Here is a 19723-nt window from a genome sequence, read left to right as displayed (position 1 = left end):
AGTTCCTAGGCCATCTATAGTCATGCCAAGTCAGTACTGTTCCAGGCCGGCAGACTAGTAGTCTGTGGGGGATGACAGGGACCAAGTAGTCGTCAGATCCCCAGGAGAACGTGAAGTACTGTGTCTACCAGAACAGCACTGACTGAACTATTCGTAGAAGGCTCTCAGTCAACACTGCTGATGACAGACATACAGACAAACAGGGGTGAATGCCTTGTCATTCATCTCCGACCTGATTGGACCTGTCTGGAGAGCTGAGCAGTGAGAAAAGTGCATTATGTCCACTCACACAGCACACTCAAGTCTCCCCATCCCAAAAGAGTACGCTGTGTAAATCAAATGGATGTTGTTTTTAACATGAGTCTGAGAGAAGAGTATTACTATATCCTGAAATACCCTGATGTTAGTAGTTTTCAAGTTACTCATCCTTACATAAAGCATCTCTGTTATATTTAAAGCTGGTGTAGGAGTCTTTTTAGCAATATTTTTTAAGCAGCACAGCTTGTCAACTACTGCTGAGAGGTAACCGCTAACCACGTCTTTATCCCAACACTGGCAGGATGTTCACGGTATGCTAGACCACTGATCCAACAAGGACGCACAGTGTTCTCTTTAATGTGTCTCATCTCAGGGAGATTACTTAAGCCTCTGTTTTACGGCAAGTGCAGCTTCTCTTATTTCCCCAAGCCCATCTTATTATCCAGAGTCAGGGTGTGAACCGTGTGATTGCACTCTGTGGCAGAAGGTATATTACCTTTTAAGGCGTCCAGTGGGGTACCTCCGGGGAGGCAGCATATAATTTCAACTCGCGTTGAATTCAATTGCTGGAGCATGTCAAAGGGATTTTCTCATTGTTGTGGTTGACTGTGTCTGGAGCCGCAGACGTGCCCAGATTGCCGTTGGTTCACAGCTGTGGAAGGAAACATGTAATATGATACGTGATTAAAGATCACATTGTTGTGGGATGTGTTCACTGGCGTAATGTAATGTGCTAGCTAGACTGTACAGTACATACAAACCACATTATGCACGTGAGAGAAATCATCAGCAAATCATTTACAAGCCTGTACCTCATTAATCCACAGAAATACTTCTCCCAATGTGATTATATAAATATTATAAAACATTAAAAAAGGAGCTCCTTGAAGAAAATCAAACATCCAATTGAATAAGGGCTGTAATGATTCTAAAGGGAGAAGAACAGAGTTAAAACAGCTCTCCCTTGACATTTTCAGATTGTCAGGGAGTGATGTGGAGGTGTTGATCATTGTGGTTGGGATTGGCTGATATGAAGTTTTGAATAATATAGCTAAAAGTGTACGTTAAGACAACCCAAGTCATAATCCATATCAGACAGAGACATAACTTGTCTTCAGTTGCTTCAAACTGAGTGTGATTTTGGCCAATGGCCATGCATTTTGCATGACAGTAAGTTATGTTCTGTCGACCACAAACTCTCTCAACACATAGTAAAACATTGTTCAGGAGAGGCCTGCTATCTCAAATGATAATTGAATGCTGTGCTGTGAAGGACTAATTAGGGATGATAAAGTGATACATATTTCACAATGCCATTTCCCCTTGTTCCCAAAGGTCTATTATTGAAGCCAATAATGGTACCCTCATAAACATTCCCGACTGGCAGGGGACTGGGCTTCCCGAAGCACAGATCATGTCATCACCCCCAGTCCCTTTGAATGTGGCTGGTGACGATGCTGCTGAAGGCTCTTGCTATTCTGGCTGCATTGCGCCTTGGGACAAACATGCAGAGGGAAAATAGCCAAGTAACCAGAAAAGCTGTAACCTACTCTCCAAGGGTGAAAATGAACCCCTCTCCCATTTTGCCAGGATTAATTGAACCCCCTGCAGCTACCGAATGAACCTGGGAGTTTGAGTGACAGCTGTAGCAGATGAAAGGGATAGACTGAAAGGTCAGGCTCTGGCTCTGCAGTGCACTGCTAGTCTACTACTGTAAAGGCAATGACAATACCTTACTCCCTGGAGTCAGGAATCCTGAGGAACCACTTTGCTTTACTTCACTTTGTGTTTGAGAGGGCTATTACTTTAATGGCACTGAAAACATTGACGACTGTCTTTGGTTTTATAGAGAAATCAAATCTGCCACGCAGAAGGTTGAAAGGCTGAATGGTCATTGTGCCGCATACTTGAGGCTGTTGCAATCTATGTGTTTAGCAGATATTTTGTTGCCGTTACTGTCAATGTATTCATTGTATATAATGTTCAAGAGTAGTGCACCTTCTTCCTAAAGCGAGCACTGCTTCCAGTACATCCAGGGGCCAGTATTTATTTACACCCTAGGGAGGATCTGCAGTAGGATCCTGTCTAATTTACACACCACCTCCAGGCTGTGTTATTCCTGTACCGATCTATTGTTCTGCCTTGGGCTTGGATTTCTATGCGCAGATCGGCAAATCTTTTTACAGAAGAGGAGACGAGGAAGGGAAGCGGTGTGTGTGTGTGTGCGTACGCGTGTGTAGTGAGAGGAGATTGCTGTAATGCCACAACCTTCTCCTGTCCTCTGTCTTTGGCACAACCTGAGCCCACTCTGAGGAGGACTGGGTGAGAGAGGAGAGCAGGGAAGGGGGGGTGGTTAGAGCCATGTCCTGACTACTTGCCAACCTCCTGATGGGACCGGGTTTGGTGAAGCTAATACCAAGCTCTCCCTGCCTGCCTTCCTGCCTGCCTCTCTCCCTCCCTGCCTGCCTCGCTGCTTGCCTACCTCTCTTCCTGCTATCGCTGTGCCCACAGCCGGGGAGGTTTAATAGCAGCCTCTCTCTAATCCGGGAGTTTTAGAAGATTCTGGCATGGTGAGCGGCAGATTAATTGATTTATTTTCACATATTAATGGTCTTAGGTCTGGACCTAACAACACTGACAAGTGCTGATAAAGTGGAGGAAATATCATCAGACATACCAAGTTGCTTCCACTGTCCTTTGAGTATGAATATGGGCATCAACATGAATGTGCATGAGAGGCATGCATTGGACTTTTAGTATTCACCTCATTGTTTCTCCAATTCAGAATTCTCCATTATATGATTTTGTATTCTATACAGATGCCGTAATGTGCGGTATATGAGTAACATAGCCCAAGGCATGGTAGGGAAACTAGACATGGGTAGTACATTGTTTTTCTTTTACATAGTGGCCATAAATGATGAATGTGCTCGTCCTCTGAATGGGTCTGCCCTCAATCAGATCCTCACTGTTCCAATTATCCAGAGTGTATAAAGTGATATTATCTCTGCCTGTAAGCAATCACTGGACATCTCAAAACCAAATGGCATTTCATGAGGTGCCAGGGAAAGAGACTCCTCAGAGATTAGAGGCATTGTCCTTTTGGATTTCCACACATGAAAACAGTGCTGTTAGCCTCTGCTTTTCCTATCTGCCATAAGCTAACATGGGGGGTCCGGTGATGGTGAAGACAATCAGTTAGAGGGTAAATGGTTGTTGTGGTTAAACCTCTGGCTGAGAAGCATTCCCAATGACAGCATAAAGATGACTGGGAGAGTTAACGTGTCACCATGGCAACCACGGCTGGCCTGGTCGGGGAGCTCACCACAGATTTCTTATTTTCTTCAGTAAATCATGGCAAGGAACAAACAGGAGGCTGTTTGTCACAGCCTTAATGAAGACAGGAAACACGGCGTGATCACTCTTTAAACTGTCATGTAGAGCAGAATGCGGTGTACAAACAATCTTCCTTCATACACTTAACATTTCTAAAATGCCATCAGAATTATGACATTAGGTTATAAACCATAGGCATTTCAAGTGAGGCGCTAATGAGGCGCTGATTTAAGTCCTGTAATGTACAAGTAATAATTAAAAGCATCCTTAAATTAGATAATTAGAACCTGCTTCCATCCAACTAAATGGTTATGATTTAATTGAATTGGATGGGTCCGTGTGTAGCTTAGGCTCTGAGCAGAGGCAACCCTCAACTTGGGTGATTGTCCAGTGTGTGAGAGGACAGCAATGTTGGTGCCTCTCTCCTAACCTCCACAGAGAGCTGTCATATAGAAACGGTGGAAGACAAGCTGCCTGGTGCCTACCCTCAGCCATCCTAGGGATCGATCAAGCCACTACCTCCCGCCCTACCACAGAAACCCAACCCCACAGCACCTCCAATTACCACTGATAGTTGAGATCATTCCATCAGAAGAGCTGTCAGATCCAGACCGCGCCGGCTTTCCCATTCGGGCAGGGGAGAGGAGAAAGAGATGAGGTGGCTAATATTCATAGAAACCTTTACATTTTGCCAATGCAATAACTTTTCAAAGACTGATGCTGAACTTGGCCCTTTGTGCATTATTAATATCGACCACTTATGAGAGAGTAAAGAAGCATTTACTCAGCATTGGCATGCCTGAATTAATAATAGAGATGGTGCTCAAAGGCGCGATGAATTATCTTTCATTACAAACCCACCAAAATTCACTTGAATGACAGATGTCTTCAGCATGGGCCACCCCTATCATTATCTCAAACATCACTTTACCCCTGCATCAGAGATTCAATAGACTTTGTTATTCTTCAACGTCGCATTTTGTTTCTTGCTGAATAAACTTCTACAATATGCAATCTGGTCCATAGGCTCTCTCCTATGAAAGCCGATGATATTAAGTGTGTCCGTATGCCTTACAAGGCTTGTGTGACTGTTCCATACAGAGCGAGGTTCGATCCGCATGAGCAGCTTTGAGAAGGGCAGGATTATCTGTGTGCACTTTCTGAAGACAGGGGCTGAGGAAATCGTCCACAAACCTCCAGAGACCATGCCCATCAAAGGTTAAAAGTGGTTACCATGGTGATTGTGAGAGGAAGTGACTATTTGAGATAGACCTGTGTGCAAGGTCACACAGTCTTCCGTACTAGAGTTCTGTGCAGTTGGTGTTCATTTTGCCCAGGGCCAGAAAGCTTTGTCCTTTAGACCGCTCCCTGCATCCACATCAGGTAGAGTCTGAATTAAAATGGAGTGGACCCCATGGGCTAATACCAGCTACACTTCCAGAAAATGTTTGAAGTCATGGATTTTCTCCAAAATTACAAAAACAAGCTCACAGATCCGTGTGAATCACAATGGTCTTGCAGAAGAGACCTATTTAGAATGTTCTTGTATCATATAGGGCTATTGAGTCTCATTCATTTTCTGTCATCTGAGTTGGCCACTGATCCAATCAAATGATTTGTCTAAAGTGCCAAATACAACAGTGAAATGCTTACTTACAAGCCCTTAACCAACAATGCAGCTCGAAGAAAAAAAAGTGTTTAGTAAAAACTAGATAAGTAAAACATTCAATATAACAGTAACAAATAATTAAAGAGCAGCAGTAAAATAACAATAGCGAGGCTATATACAGTGCCTTGCGAAAGTACTCGGCCCCCTTGAACTTTGCGACCTTTTGCCACATTTCAGGCTTCAAACATAAAGATATAAAACTGTATTTTTTTGTGAAGAATCAACAACAAGTGGGACACAATCATGAAATGGAACGACATTTATTGGATATTTCAAACTTTTTTAACAAATCAAAAACTGAAAAATTGGGCGTGCAAAATTATTCACCCCCTTTACTTTCAGTGCAGCAAACTCTCTCCAGAAGTTCAGTGAGGATCTCTGAATGATCCAATGTTGACCTAAATGACTAATGATGATAAATACAATCCACCTGTGTGTAATCAAGTCTCCGTATAAATGCACCTGCACTGTGATAGTCTCAGAGGTCCGTTAAAAGCGCAGAGAGCATCATGAAGAACAAGGAACACACCAGACAGGTCCGAGATACTGTTGTGAAGAAGTTTAAAGCCGGAGATGGATACAAAAAGATTTCCCAAGCTTTAAACATCCCAAGGAGCACTGTGCAAGCGATAATATTGAAATGGAAGGAGTATCAGACCACTGCAAATCTACCAAGACCTGGCCGTCCCTCTAAACTTTCAGCTCATACAAGGAGAAGACTGATCAGAGATGCAGCCAAGAGGCCCATGATCATTCTGGATGAACTGCAGAGATCTACAGCTGAGGTGGGAGACTCTGTCCATAGGACAACAATCAGTCGTATATTGCACAAATCTGGACTTTATGGAAGAGTGGCAAGAAGAAAGACATTTCTTAAAGATATCCATAAAAAGTGTCGTTTAAAGTTTGCCACAAGCCACCTGGGAGACACACCAAACATGTGGAAGAAGGTGCTCTGGTCAGATGAAACCAAAATTGAACTTTTTGGCAACAATGCAAAACGTTATGTTTGGCGTAAAAGCAACACAGCTGAACACACCATCCCCACTTTCAAACATGGTGGTGGCAGCATCATGGTTTGGGCCTGCTTTTCTTCAGCAGGGACAGGGGAGATGGTTAAAATTGATGGGAAGATGGATGGAGCCAAATACAGGACCATTCTGGAAGAAAACCTGATGGAGTCTGCAAAAGACCTGAGACTGGGACGGAGATTTGTCTTCCAACAAGAGAATGATCCAAAACATAAAGCAAAATCTACAATGGAATGGTTCAAAAATAAACATATCCAGGTGTTAGAATGGCCAAGTCAAAGTCCAGACCTGAATCCAATCGAGAATCTGTGGAAAGAACTGAAAACTGCTGTTCACAAATGCTCTCCATCCAACCTCACTGAGCTCGAGCTGTTTTGCAAGGAGGAATAGGAAAAAATTTCAGTCTCTCGATGTGCAAAACTGATAGAGACATACCCCAAGCGACTTGCAGCTGTAATCGCAGCAAAAGGTGGCGCTACAAAGTATTAACTTAAGGGGGCTGAATAATTTTGCACGCCCAATTTTTCAGTTTTTGATTTGTTAAAAAAGTTTGAAATATCCAATAAATGTCGTTCCACTTCATGATTGTGTCCCACTTGTTGTTGATTCTTCACAAAAAAATACAGTTTTATATCTTTATGTTTGAAGCCTGAAATGTGGCAAAAGGTTGCAAAGTTCAAGGGGGCCGAATACTTTTGCAAGGCACTGTATAAGGGGTACCGGTACAGAGTCAATGTGCGAGGGCACAGGTTAGTCGAGGTAATTGAGGTAATATGTACATGTAGGTAGAGTTAAAGTGACTACGCATAGATAATAAACAGAGATTAGCAGCAGCGTAAAAGAGGGGAAGGGGGGGTGGCAATGCAAATAGTCTGGGTAGCCATTTGATAAGCTGTTCAGGAGTCTTATGGCTTGGGGTAGAATCTGTTAAGAAGTCTTTTGGACATCGATTTGGTGCGTAGATTTGGTACCACTTGCCGTGCGGTAGCAGAAAAAACAGTCTATGACTAGGGTGGCTGGAGTCTTTGACAATTTTTAGGGCCTTCCTCTGACACCACCTGGTATAGAGGTCCTGGATGGCAAGACGCTTGGCCACAGTGATGTACTGGGCCGTACGCACTACCCTCTGTAGTGCCTTGCTGTTGGAGGCCGAGCAGTTGCTATACCATGCAATCAGTGCTCTTGATGGAGCAGCTGTCAAACTTTATGAGGATCTGAGGACAAATGCCAAATCTTTTCAGTCTCCTGAGGGGGAATAGGCTTTGTCGTGCCCTCTTCAAGACTGTCTTGGTGTGTTTGGACCATGGTAGTTTGTTGGTGATGTGAACACCAAGGAACTTGAAGCTCTAAACCTGGTCCACTACAGCTTGGTCAATGAGAATGGGGGCATGCTTGGTCCTCCTTTTCCTGTAGTCCACAATCATCTCCTTTGTCTTGTTTACATTGAGGGATATGTTGTTGTCCTCGCACCACATGGCCAGGTCTCTGACCTCCTCCCTATAGGTTGTCTCATCATTATCAGTGATCAGGCACTGTTGTGTCATCGGCAAACTTAATGATGGTGTTGGAGTTGTGCCTGTCCATGCAGTCATAAGTGAACAGGAGGGGACTGCGCATGCAGCCCTGAGGAGCCCCCGTGTTGAGGATCAGAGTGGCGGATGTGTTATTACCTACCCTTAACACCTGTGGGTGGCCATCAGGAAGTCCAGGATCCAGTTGCAGAGGGAGGTGTTTAGTCCTAGGGTCCTTAACTTAGTGATTAGCTTTGAGGACACTATGGTGTTGAACGCTGAGCTGTAGTCAATGAACAGCATTCTCACATAAGTGTTCCTTTTCTCCAGGTGGGATCTGTGGATCTGTTGTGGTGGTATGCAAATTGGAGTGGGTCTAGGGTTTCTGGAATAATGGTGTTGATGTGAGCCACAACCAGCCTTTTAAAACACTTCATGGCTGCAGACTTGCGTGTTATGGGTCAGTAGACATTTAGGCAGGTTACCTTAGTATTCTTGGGCACAGGGACTATGGTGGTCTGCTTGAAACATTTTGGTATTACAGACTAAGTCAGAGACAGGTTGAAAATGTCAGTGAAGACATTTGTTAGTTGGTTAGCAAATGCTCGGAGTACACGTCCTGGTAATCCATCTGGCCCTGCGGCCTTATGAATGTTGACCTTTTTAAATGTCTTACTCACATCGGCTATGGACAGCGTGATCCCACAGTCGTCCGGAACAGTTGATGCTCTCATGCATGTTTCAGTGTTACTTGCCTCAAAGCGAGCATAGAAGTAATTTAGCTCATCTGGTAGGCTTGTGTCAATGGGCAGCCTGTGGCTGTGCTTCCCTTTGTAGTCTGATATCATCAATGTTTGGAATTAGGTTTATATACAAAAAGTTCAGGGGTCACCATGGGTGTCAGTCTTCTTCATCCCCTTCACGAGCAGGCTCTGTTAGCCTATTTACAGTGGTGTCAGAGACACTGGAGGGACAAAAAAGGTGGTCAGCCGAGATGAAGAGGACCATAGTGGAAGTACCACCAACAGGTTGTCACTGTTCACCAAGTTTTGAAAGCTTAGGAAAGCCACAAAGATGACCATCTTCACTGAGTGCTGAGTGCTGTGTTAGCAACGTTGTATTTATGAGTATCAGAATTTGAATGAGAAATAGTATACATCAATGAGTAGTAACAGTGTATGTTGTTCTCCTGTCATTGGAGGACCTTGAGTCAAGCTACGTGGTTTGGAATTAGCTAGCTGGATAAAAACAAATCATACTTTGGTCATGGTTGAGATGATTTGGGTTAATATAAGTAATCTCCCTCTTATTGGATTCAGATCAGGATGATAACAACAGCATGTCATTACACAACCTCTGTTGTTTTTCTTGTCAGTAAGCTTTAATTGTGTTGGTTTCAGCCACCCTTATTTTTCATATGAGGCATCAATCAGCCTTCCTCTGTGGCAGTGACTGCCATCGGACAAACATAGCAGATATAATATTGTGGATGGCGTAAAATACAGACCAGCTTTCACTAATAATGAAAAGGGATGGGTGGCATCCTTTGCGTGTGAAGAAATTGCAGAGAATCGGCCAGAAGAGCAGCTGGCGTGTTTGTCATGTTTTTTAGAAATGGACATGTTCAAATGTCGCTCCCCAGGGGGGACACTCAGAGGAAAGTGCTATTTATAGATAAGTCTGAATAACTTGTCAGATTTATGTTTGGACGGCTTGGCTTTTTCTGTGGGTTTGTCCTGTAAACTTAATTTTATTGTCGTGTCCTTGGAGAAACAAACAAATAAATGATTTATCCAAGAATAAATTCATGGAAGTTGGTTGACAATCAGCACTTCCACTTCGAATTAGAACAAAATGTCAAAGCCAATATCCACTTGTGTCCTGAATAACTATACATGTGCACTGTTCTCTTGCCACACCCACATAACAAACTATTTAAATTCTCCTCATTTCCTGCCTGTGAACTAAAATGTATCTCTACATCATCAGGGCTACAACTCTGAGGAAAACATCCACCCAATGGCAGCTATGTCGTTCCCGAGCCCTGCCCACTGAAGCGCCATCATCCCATCCCAGTCCTTCAATGAAACCCATTGTTTAACAATGAGAAGGGCCATTCTAAGACTCCCTGCTCTCCCTTCTTGTTTCTGTAGGAGCCTACCCTCACGACGTGACCGTGCACATGGTCTGGATGCCACCAGCCGCCCTGCTATGCTACACAGCTAAAGTTCCACTTCAATTCGTCACCAGCCACAGCGCCCATCCCCACCGCTCTCCAAGTTTGTCCAATTAAGGGATGTGTGAGGACTAAGAGGCCAGGGTTACAGACCACATTAGAAAAAAAACTGACGAGATCCTTGCTAGCTGCAGATGGGCAGAACACTGTTGATTGTGAGTATCTTTATTGCTCTTTGTTGGCATAAATCTTAATTTCTCACCAGTGGTAAAGCTGCCATTCTGGTCACACACATTGGTCATTTTCCAAAGGAGCAAAAGTACTGTACGTAGGGAATGCACTGTCTCTAGCCAAAACAGACCACAACTATTTAATTCAACACTGAGTTTCCTAGAAAAAAATGCAATGGAATGAGTTGTATATCAGGAGGCAGCCATTATGGGGCCAGAGGCCTGCTAATAGGTGTGCAGTTTCTTATCCCTCCGTAAACTACCATTTTTGTATCCACACACCGAGCAGAAACGGTCAGGCTCATGCTGCCCTGTGTCGTGTTGCCCTCTGTTTTGTTTCATAGCAGATGAACAAATGCACGGCTGAATTATTTATCAGCATTTTCAGCTGAATTTAAAAGTTATGACAATCACGTCTATATCGGGGACGTGATAAGTGGGAAGATGTAGGTTCAAACAGGGCTTCCTCCGCCCCTCCTCCTCTCTGTGCACTATTCCATTTTCACAGGGAGATGTGGGGATGGAGGGATTAGGAAAACGACAGGGGGTGAAATTATCTGACAGATCCACTTATTTCAACCATCTGTGAGCCCCCGGCCCTGATATTATTAGAGCCAGATACCTCAGAGTTGAAGAGGTAGACATTGTCTTGAGAGGAGAAGGAGGTCTGGAAGGAAGATGTCGGTGAATGTCATGGAAAATCAGGAGAAATAAACTTCAGAGGTGGAAGGAGGTGGAGAGGAGTGAGTAAACTGGTGGATGGAAAATGCCTGTGGGTGCTGCCTGTCGTCTCCTGGGTACGGAGGGAAATATTGTGCTTCTCGACTTAAAAGCCTTGGGCCAGATGAATGTATTCCTCATTCTCCCCCCTGCCTTGCCCGATACAAATATACAATGCTGAAATAAGTCTGGTCAGCACGCTGTCTACAAAACATACATAAAATAATTTTACTACAGAACCCAAGGAGACAACTACTACTCCTGTTAGGTGAGATCTTAATTGTTAGAAACAAAAGGTTCAAAGGAATATTGGATGTATTGTTCCCAGTCCGTAATTGCGCACCCAGCTCACTCAAGTGCTTCCCAATATGACATTTGACATTGTTCGTAAGCTTGAGTTCATTTGCACACAAAAAATCATACAATGATGGAGAGACCTGTATGTTGTCCTTGTTAATGCAGACAGAGAAGAGCTCCAAGTTCTTAATCATAACCTCAATTCTGTCACATTGAATATAGTTGCGGAGAGTCCCTGTCCTACTAAATTTAGATCGTTCAGGTGAGAAAAAACATCACCCAGATAGGCCAGTCATGTGAGAAACTCATCATCATGCAAGCGGTAAGACAAAAAAACTTTAAGCTCGTCTCTCAATAAAAAAAGGTGTCAATACCTTGCCCCTTGATAACCAGCGCACGTATGTTGTAAAAGTGTTACATAGTCGCTGCCCATATCATTGCATAATGCAGAAAATACACAAGAGTACAGGGGCCTTGCTTTAACAAAATTAATGACTTTCACTGCAGTGTCCAAAACGTCTTTCAAGCTGTCGGGCATTCCCTTGGCAACAAGAGCCTCTCGGTGGATGCTGCATTGTACCCAAGTGGCATCGGGAGCAACTGCTTCCACTCCACTGTCTCCCTGTCATGACTTTTGTGCCATCACTACAGATACCAACACATCTTGACCACCAAAGTCCATTTGATGTCACAAAGCTGCCCAGTACTTTAAAAATATCTTCTCCTGTTGTCCTGGTTTGCAGAAGAGGACGTCTTCCTTAATTTAGCCCCCATAAACATAATGGACATATACCAGGAGCTGTGCCAGGCCCGGCACGTCTGTTGACTCATCCAGATGTAACGCATATAATTCACTGGCTTGTATGCAAAGCAGTAATTGTTTCAAAACATCTCCTGCCATGACACTGTCACTGTGTTTTTTGATGAAGGTATTGTCTGTATAGTATTTTTTGACCTTTTCCCCCAGCATTGTCCCAGCCATACCCACAGCAGCAGGAAGAATGAAGTCTTCCACAACAGTATGGGCTTGCCTGTCTTAGCCACTCGGTAGCTCACCATATAAGACGCTTCTAGTCCCTTATTGTTAATGGTATCTATAACTTTTATACATGTCTTACTACTCGAAAGTCATCTTAATTATCTCTCAAAAAACTCCTGTGGCTGATTTTTCTAATTGGCATGTTTTGTTTCTAAATGTCTGCGCAAGAGTTTAATCGAGTTGTGAGATAGTACTTTTACACATATAACACACTGTGGCTGAAGAAAGGCACTACTCCCAATATAAGTTAACTCCAAACCAATGTAGTTCTCATCATATTTGCGCCTCTTTGATGGTCCAACGTCCCTGTCTGTTGTTCGGTGCTTTCCCGGGTAAGGGGGCAGTAGCTCTTCGGCTGAATCAGATGTCAGTGTCCATGCTAGCTGGGATGGCAACAAATGTAGAATTACTGATGCTAGCATTGGATGTGCTCGTGGAAGTAGAACAACTTGTGCTGTCGACAGGTGCTTGTGTAGTACTGCTGGTAATAGCAGTACTGCTGGTAGTACTGCTGGTAATAGCAGTACTACCAGTAGAGCTGGTATGTGTCTCTATGGACGCGGGCCTTACTTTTTTTAACCATTCATCCATTTTCAAGCAAACGGAATGAGCATGAGCTACGTTTGGCTACATTCAGACCCTTAGTGGAATTCACGTGAGAGAGTAATGGTTAATGTGATTGAATGTTAATTATTTGACTAGGCTACCTGTATTTGATATTGTGTTGTTATTTTGCTGAAGACTAGATGGTTTCATTATTTGGGGGCAGTGAAAGGAGGCTACTCAGGAAAATCTAAATGGACTGTTTTGGCGTTCCCCCGACGACATTGCGTACCCCAGTTTGGGAATAGTCGGTTCAGACCAACCAATCTGGTAGTCTCTCGTCAGATTTACAGACCATGATTGACTGCTGTGAGGGCTAGTTTAGCTCTGCCAATCTGTGGGCCCAGTGAAATGAGACGTTGAAAGAATCCTTCCTGCTACAGACAGATTCAAATGAAGAGAGAGAGAGAGAGCTGTCACACACACACACTGAGTCCTAGAGCACCGGGAGACCGGGTTGAGCTGAATCAAACTGAGAGGATGTCCTTTCCAGCTTTGCAGAGGACCACAGAGACACATCCGCCCCCACTGTTTTAGAGCAGATACAGAGAGACAGAGAGTATAAAAGAGAGGGCTGCAACTTCCTGGCAGCCCAGCCTGCAACCCTTCAGCAACCCTGCTTATTTATTAACAGCAGAAATACAACATCTACCCTGCAGACCTGCAGACCCTCGAACCCTGCTATCTCTGCTCCTGTCCCACTCTGACCAAAGCATGTAGGGGTCAATCCTTTTAAATACATAATAATGTTTTAAAGAAGGAAAACAAACTAATTGAGTATTGTGATATAACTCAAAGTGTATTACCTCCACAATGACACGAATACAGCTGGCTAGCATAGTAATTCCTCACCACTCATATTGTTTGTTGGTAGCTGGTTGTTGGAATAAGATGCTGGGTTGCTGCAATGTGCTGGAGATGGATTTTGGAGGGCCACTAATTTCTAATGCTGCTTCTAAGGTCTAAAATATTACATAATATCCCCTTATCACAAATACTGTACATACTAAGATGTGTCCTTAAGTTAGTCCACATCCACCCCAGAATAATTGCTATCAGATGCAACTGCATTTCCCATTCTGCTGGAGTGTACAGAGTTTCTCCCTTGGCCTGAATGAGAAACACCCCAGAGACAGAGGTTTTTGTGTACAGTTTCTCCCTTGGCCTGAATGAGAAACACCCCAGAGACAGAGGTTTTTGTGTACAGTTTCTCCCTTGGCCTGGATGAGAAACACCCCAGAGACAGAGGTTTTTGTGTACAGTTTCTCCCTTGGCCTGGATGAGAAACACCCCAGAGACAGAGGTTTTTGTGTACAGTTTCTCCCTTGGCCTGGATGAGAAACACCCCAGACACAGACAGAGACAGAGGTGTTTGTAGAATAAGAAATTGGAACATAAATTATAGAATGAGAACTCTGCCCCCAAAAGCATTCATTGTATTTCTTCATACACATCCATGAAATGTTCACAACTGCATCTAAGTGTAAGAAGAGGGAGCGGTGAGCTGCAGTCTTGACTTCTTTATCTGAGATTCATTCATAATGGTGGGAATAAATTCCTAGGCTTGTATCTCCACCGTCTCCACCGTCTCCACCATCTCAGAATATGAAAGGGAAACCAAAGCTCACACCTTTTGTTATTTTCAAATGCTTTTGTACAGCATTGAAAAACAGCTTGGCATGCTGAAATTAGTGCTGTCTTCACAGCATAACTGTATAGCTAAAATGTCCTGATTTTAATTTGAAAGTCATGACTATCTGACTCCTACTGTAGTTAATAAAAGCAGTTAAAGCAATTCATGCTGAGGGCACATCAATTATGTGATTACTTTAAAGCTAGTCACTACTGTACATTAATTTTTATGACATATACCTATTGATTCTTGAAGAAAATCCCTTACAGTATAAATGCCTCATGAGTTTAGTTCAACTGTCGTACCCCATCAGAAACCAAAATATCAGCTTGTTTTACTCCAATGTTTGTAAACAATGTAAACGTTTGCAAACACTTTATAGCCTCAAGACATGGATAAAACTATCATTTGTATCTCATGGATGGTCAGTCCTTGCATCCATAGCTCTGTCTATGAATTTGAGAGTGGTTACATTTCTCCAGGCTGATCCCTCAGCATTTTTACCAAAACAGAGGCGGGGTGGACGATTTGCTATTGTTTCAATTAGGACTGGCTTTATAATAGCAGGAATACATGCAATAACACATATCAATGATATGAGAAGTAATGTACTTTAATCATCGTTTTAATTTAGAGGGTTTTGCCACCTACACTATAGTCAATACATTATGGTCATTTTCTCGAGTGTCAATTCAAGCTTAGGAGATGGAGACTAAAGCTCCATATACAAATAACTGAACTAGACATTTTTAAGTGGCTGCTGCCCTTAAAACACTTTAGATTGCTATTTCTTATGGCAAGAGTGCCACATGGTCTGTCACACATTGCAAATTGGTTTGAAAGAGAAAGGGAACGCATGGATTGGTAGTCACTTTCTTTGGCATTTCTATCAAAAGTTATGTGCTGTTTGTTTATAATGACCCATCCACTCTCTGACTGCACTTAGCATTCAGCAAACTGTTTCCAGTAGTTTGAAGGCTAAATTGTGCACTCATGCCATTTTGTAATATACAGTAAATACCCCTACAATACATAGGCATTGATTTATCATCAGTGGCCAAATAACTATTATTACAGTATTATTTAGAACCTGGATAATTCTTTAGTGTGCTGCCGTTCAGGTCTTGGGAGTAATCTGATTCATGTGGGGATTGCAGTTACAGTTACAGTACCTTCAGAAAGTATTCATACCCCTTGACTTATTCCACATTTTGTAGTGTTACAGCCTGAATTCATTGATTTTTTCAACACCCATATGCACACAACACCCCATAAGGACAAAGCTAAAACAATGTTAGCAAATTTACTGAAAATGAAATACAGAAATATCTCATTTATGTAAGCATTCACACCCCTGAGTCAATACATGCTAGAATCACCTTTGGCAGTGATTATAGCTGTGAGTATTTCTGGGTAAGTCTCTAAGAGCTTTGCACACCTGGAACACACTTAATATGTTGTGAAAAGTGTTGAAGAAATGTAATGTCATGTGATATTTTAAATTGTATATACAGTAACTGCCTTAATGTTGCTGGACCCCAGGAAGAGTAGCTGCTGCCTTGGCGGGGACTAATGGGGATCCTTAATAAATATAAATGCAAATTGTACAATATTATTCTTTAAACATTATTCAAGCTATGTCAAGTTGGTTGTTGATCATTGCTAGACAACCATTTTTTACTGAACACAAATATAAATGCAACATGTAAAGTGTTCAGTTTTCATGAGCTGAAAAAGATCCCAGAAATGTCTTTGTGCACAAATTTGTTTGCATCCCTGTTAGTGAGGATTTCTCCTTTGCAAAGATAATCCATCCACCTGACAGATGTATCATATCAAGAAGCTGATTAAACAGAATGATTATTACACAGGTGCACCTTGTGCTGGGGACAATAAAAGGCCACTCTAAAATGTGCAGTTTTGTCACACAACATAATGCCACAGATGTCTCAAGTTTTGACGGAGTGTGCAATTGGCATGCTGACTGCAGAAATGTCCACCAGAGCTGTTGCCAGAGAACTGAATGATAATTTCTCTACCATAAGCCTCCTTCAACATTGTTTTATAGAATTTGTCAGTACGTCCAACCGGCTTCACAACTGCAGACCACGTGTATGGCATCGTGTGGGCGAGCAGTTTGCTGATGTCAACATTGTGAACAGAGTGCCCCATGGTGGAGGTGGGCTTATGGTATTGTCAGGCATAAGTTACAGACAGCGAACACAATTGCATTTCATCAATGGCAATTTGAATGCACAGAGATAACGTGATGAGATCCTGAGTCACATTGTCGTGCCATTCACCCGCCGCCACCTCATGTTAAAGCATGATGATGCACGGCCCCGTGTCGCAAGGACCTGAACACAATTTCTGGAAGCTGAAAATGTCCAGGTTCTTCCATAGCCTGCACACTCACCCAAATAACATGTTTGGGATGTTCTGGATAGACGTGTACGACAGCTTGTTCCAGTTCCCGCCAATATCCAGCAACTTCGCACAGCCATTGAAGAGGAGTGGTACAACATTCCACAGGCCACTTTTCAACAACCTGATCAACTCTATGCGAAGGAGATGTGTTGAGCTGCATGAGGCAAATGGTGGTCACACCAGATACTGACTGGTTTTTTGATTCATGCCCCCTACCTTTTTTAAGGTATCTGTGACCAACAGATGCATATCTGTATTCCCATTCATGTGAAATCCATATATTTCAGAAAACTGTAACCAGACCAGTCAGGAACATTCAATGTCGTCTTGGTGAGCAACTCCAGTGTATATTTGGTTATTTTCCTGCTGAAAGGTGAATTTGTCTCCCAGTGTCTGTTGGATAGCAGACGGAACCAGGTTTTCCTCTAGGATTTGCTTGTGCTCAGGTCTATTCCATTTTTTTATCCTAAAAATCTCCATGGTCCTTGCCAAGGACAAGCATACCCATAACACGATGCTGCCACCACCATGCTTGAAAATATATAGTGGTACTCAGTGATGACTTGAATTGCCCCAAACATAAATGCTTTTTATTCAGGACATTAAATTAATTTCTTTGCCACATATTTTGCAGTTTTACTTTAGTGCCTTATTGCAAACAGGATGCATGTTTTGGAATATTTTTATTTTGTACAGGCTTCCTTTTTTTTACTCTATCAATTAGGTTAGTATTGTGGAGTAACTACAATGTTGTTGATCCATCTTCAGTTTTCTCCTATCACAGCCATTAAACTCTATAACTGTTTTAAAGTCACAATTGGCCTTATGGTGAAATCCCTGAGCGGTTTCCTTTCTCTCCGGCAACTGAGTTAGGAAGGAACCAAATAAGGAGTGAACCTGTTCAGTCTAATTCATGTGAGGCGGTGCTGCATGGATTTACCCCAGCACTAGTTGGCTGGCAGTATGCTAAAGTACCTGCACACTGTAATCCCTGGAAGATAAGATAACGAGTCCTCTGCTTAGGCGTTGTGCTGTGAGGTGCTGCCTGTGACATCCCATAGACCTGCTGCATGAAGCGACTTAATCTCACTGCAGCAGATCACAGCCTCACAGCCAACCATCACACCCCAGGGCAAGTCAGAAGGTGGAGGTAGTGGAGCCAGCCAGCCAGATCTGAAACACAAAACTCCCAGATTCTCTGCATCTCATAGAGGCCGACCGGGGGAGATGGATGCCCAACTTTTCGGCAGCTGTGCAGGGTGCCCCGCAGCATTACTTCAGTAACAATCCCCGCTAAGGCAATCTCATGTCAGCTACTTTATTTTCTGGTTCAACATATGGCCACTGTGTTACGGTTTATGGGGTTCGAAAACAAGGGATTGGCTCTCAGGCCCCAAGTGATTAGAAGACTTCTATAACGCAGTGGGGTTGAAAACCAATTACCACATGGCATGCGTTGCTTCTTTTCTAATTCAAATGTACTGTAACAATGTACTGTGACTGTAATGTACTGTAACTGTTGTAATAAAAAATAAACTGCGACATTAGTAATGAGTCAGAGTTAGGATGAAGAACTGCACCATTATTAATGAGTCAGAGTTAGGATGAAGAACTGCACCATTATTAATGAGTCAGAGTTAGGATGAAGAACTGCACCATTATTAATGAGTCAGAGTTAGGGTGAAGAACTGCAACATTATTAATGAATCAGAGTTAGGATGAAGAACTGCGACATGATTAATGAGTCAGAGTTAGGATGAAGAACTGCGACATGATTAATGAGTCAGAGTTAGGATGAAGAATATGGAATGTAAAGTCAGACTAAGGTACACTACATACACACATGCACGCGAGCAATTTGAGCCGTGGAGATTTCCCTCATAACTCAGGGATCTGTGTATTGTTGAGCCTGGAGAAACCTTGAATCTCCTCTAGTCCTGAGATGTGTAAAATCAATCTGTTCTCTTCAGTTTGAGCCCTGTGAATTGGAGAAGGAATTACAATATATGCTTGAGTGGCAGCAGACCCTTTTCATTCCCAGAGTAAAGGTCTTTACCACAATATGGCAGCCTGCGAGAGAATAGGAGCCATTCCCCTGCCTAATGTGTGCATTCTACTATTGCATTCCCCACCAGACAAGGACGAGCTGGGCAACAGAACATATCCACAGCTGTAATCCTTAAACAGTGCATACTGTCAGTGTCCACATAATCCCCTTAAACATACAGGATTATTATATTATTGTAATTGTATGAATGATTTGGGCTGACTTGTCTGCAATGAGTTGAGTTCAATCAATACCACAGCACAAATCATTACTCTAGTATAATAGGTTAGGGCCATGGGGTTAATAAACATATACTCAGAGTAGATGCATTCATTCATCAAGCTAAAAGAGGCAAGTATCATTTGTGGCAATCCAGGAACAGGATTTACAGGACATTTACAGTGGAAAATGTTCAGTGAATATAACTCTTATTATACTCACCACCCACCCACTCAGACAGATATGCGCATAGACATAGCATATAGATGGCATCTGATGAAGAAAACAAGTGACTGCATAATAATCACAATGATCACACATTGCCTCTGTGGCATTGGCAATATTTCAGTGGAACATCGGATTCATATCTCAAGCACGGCATACATCAAGTCAGAATCCAAATCCTTGGATTTGTCACTTAAACAAACCATGCAGGGGAGGGGAGAAAAGAGCCTTTTAATTGCCCAATCAGGAGGCCTTAACGGAGGGAAAAGTACCATGTCTGCAGATATAGGATTGTGTGATTG

The 19723-nt window shown here is 42.9% G+C and overlaps 1 protein-coding gene across 5 annotated transcripts in view; it reads left to right on the top strand.

The window, feature by feature from the left end:
• Positions 1-19723, top strand: part of LOC139383088 (galactosylgalactosylxylosylprotein 3-beta-glucuronosyltransferase 1) — a 117125-nt gene that overhangs the window by 57926 nt on the left and 39476 nt on the right. For all 5 annotated transcript variants that reach the window (XM_071127395.1, XM_071127398.1, XM_071127397.1 and 2 more), the window contains exon 2: positions 9959-10196. The gene's annotated coding sequence lies outside the window, so the exon portion shown is untranslated. The remainder of the gene's footprint in view (positions 1-9958; positions 10197-19723) is intronic.

The sequence above is a fragment of the Oncorhynchus clarkii genome, chromosome 24 (assembly GCF_045791955.1).
Source record: "Oncorhynchus clarkii lewisi isolate Uvic-CL-2024 chromosome 24, UVic_Ocla_1.0, whole genome shotgun sequence".
NCBI classification, from domain to species: Eukaryota; Metazoa; Chordata; class Actinopteri; order Salmoniformes; family Salmonidae; genus Oncorhynchus; species Oncorhynchus clarkii.
The sequence above is the reverse complement of the archived record's forward strand: the minus strand, read 5'-3'. Positions and strand labels throughout refer to the sequence as shown.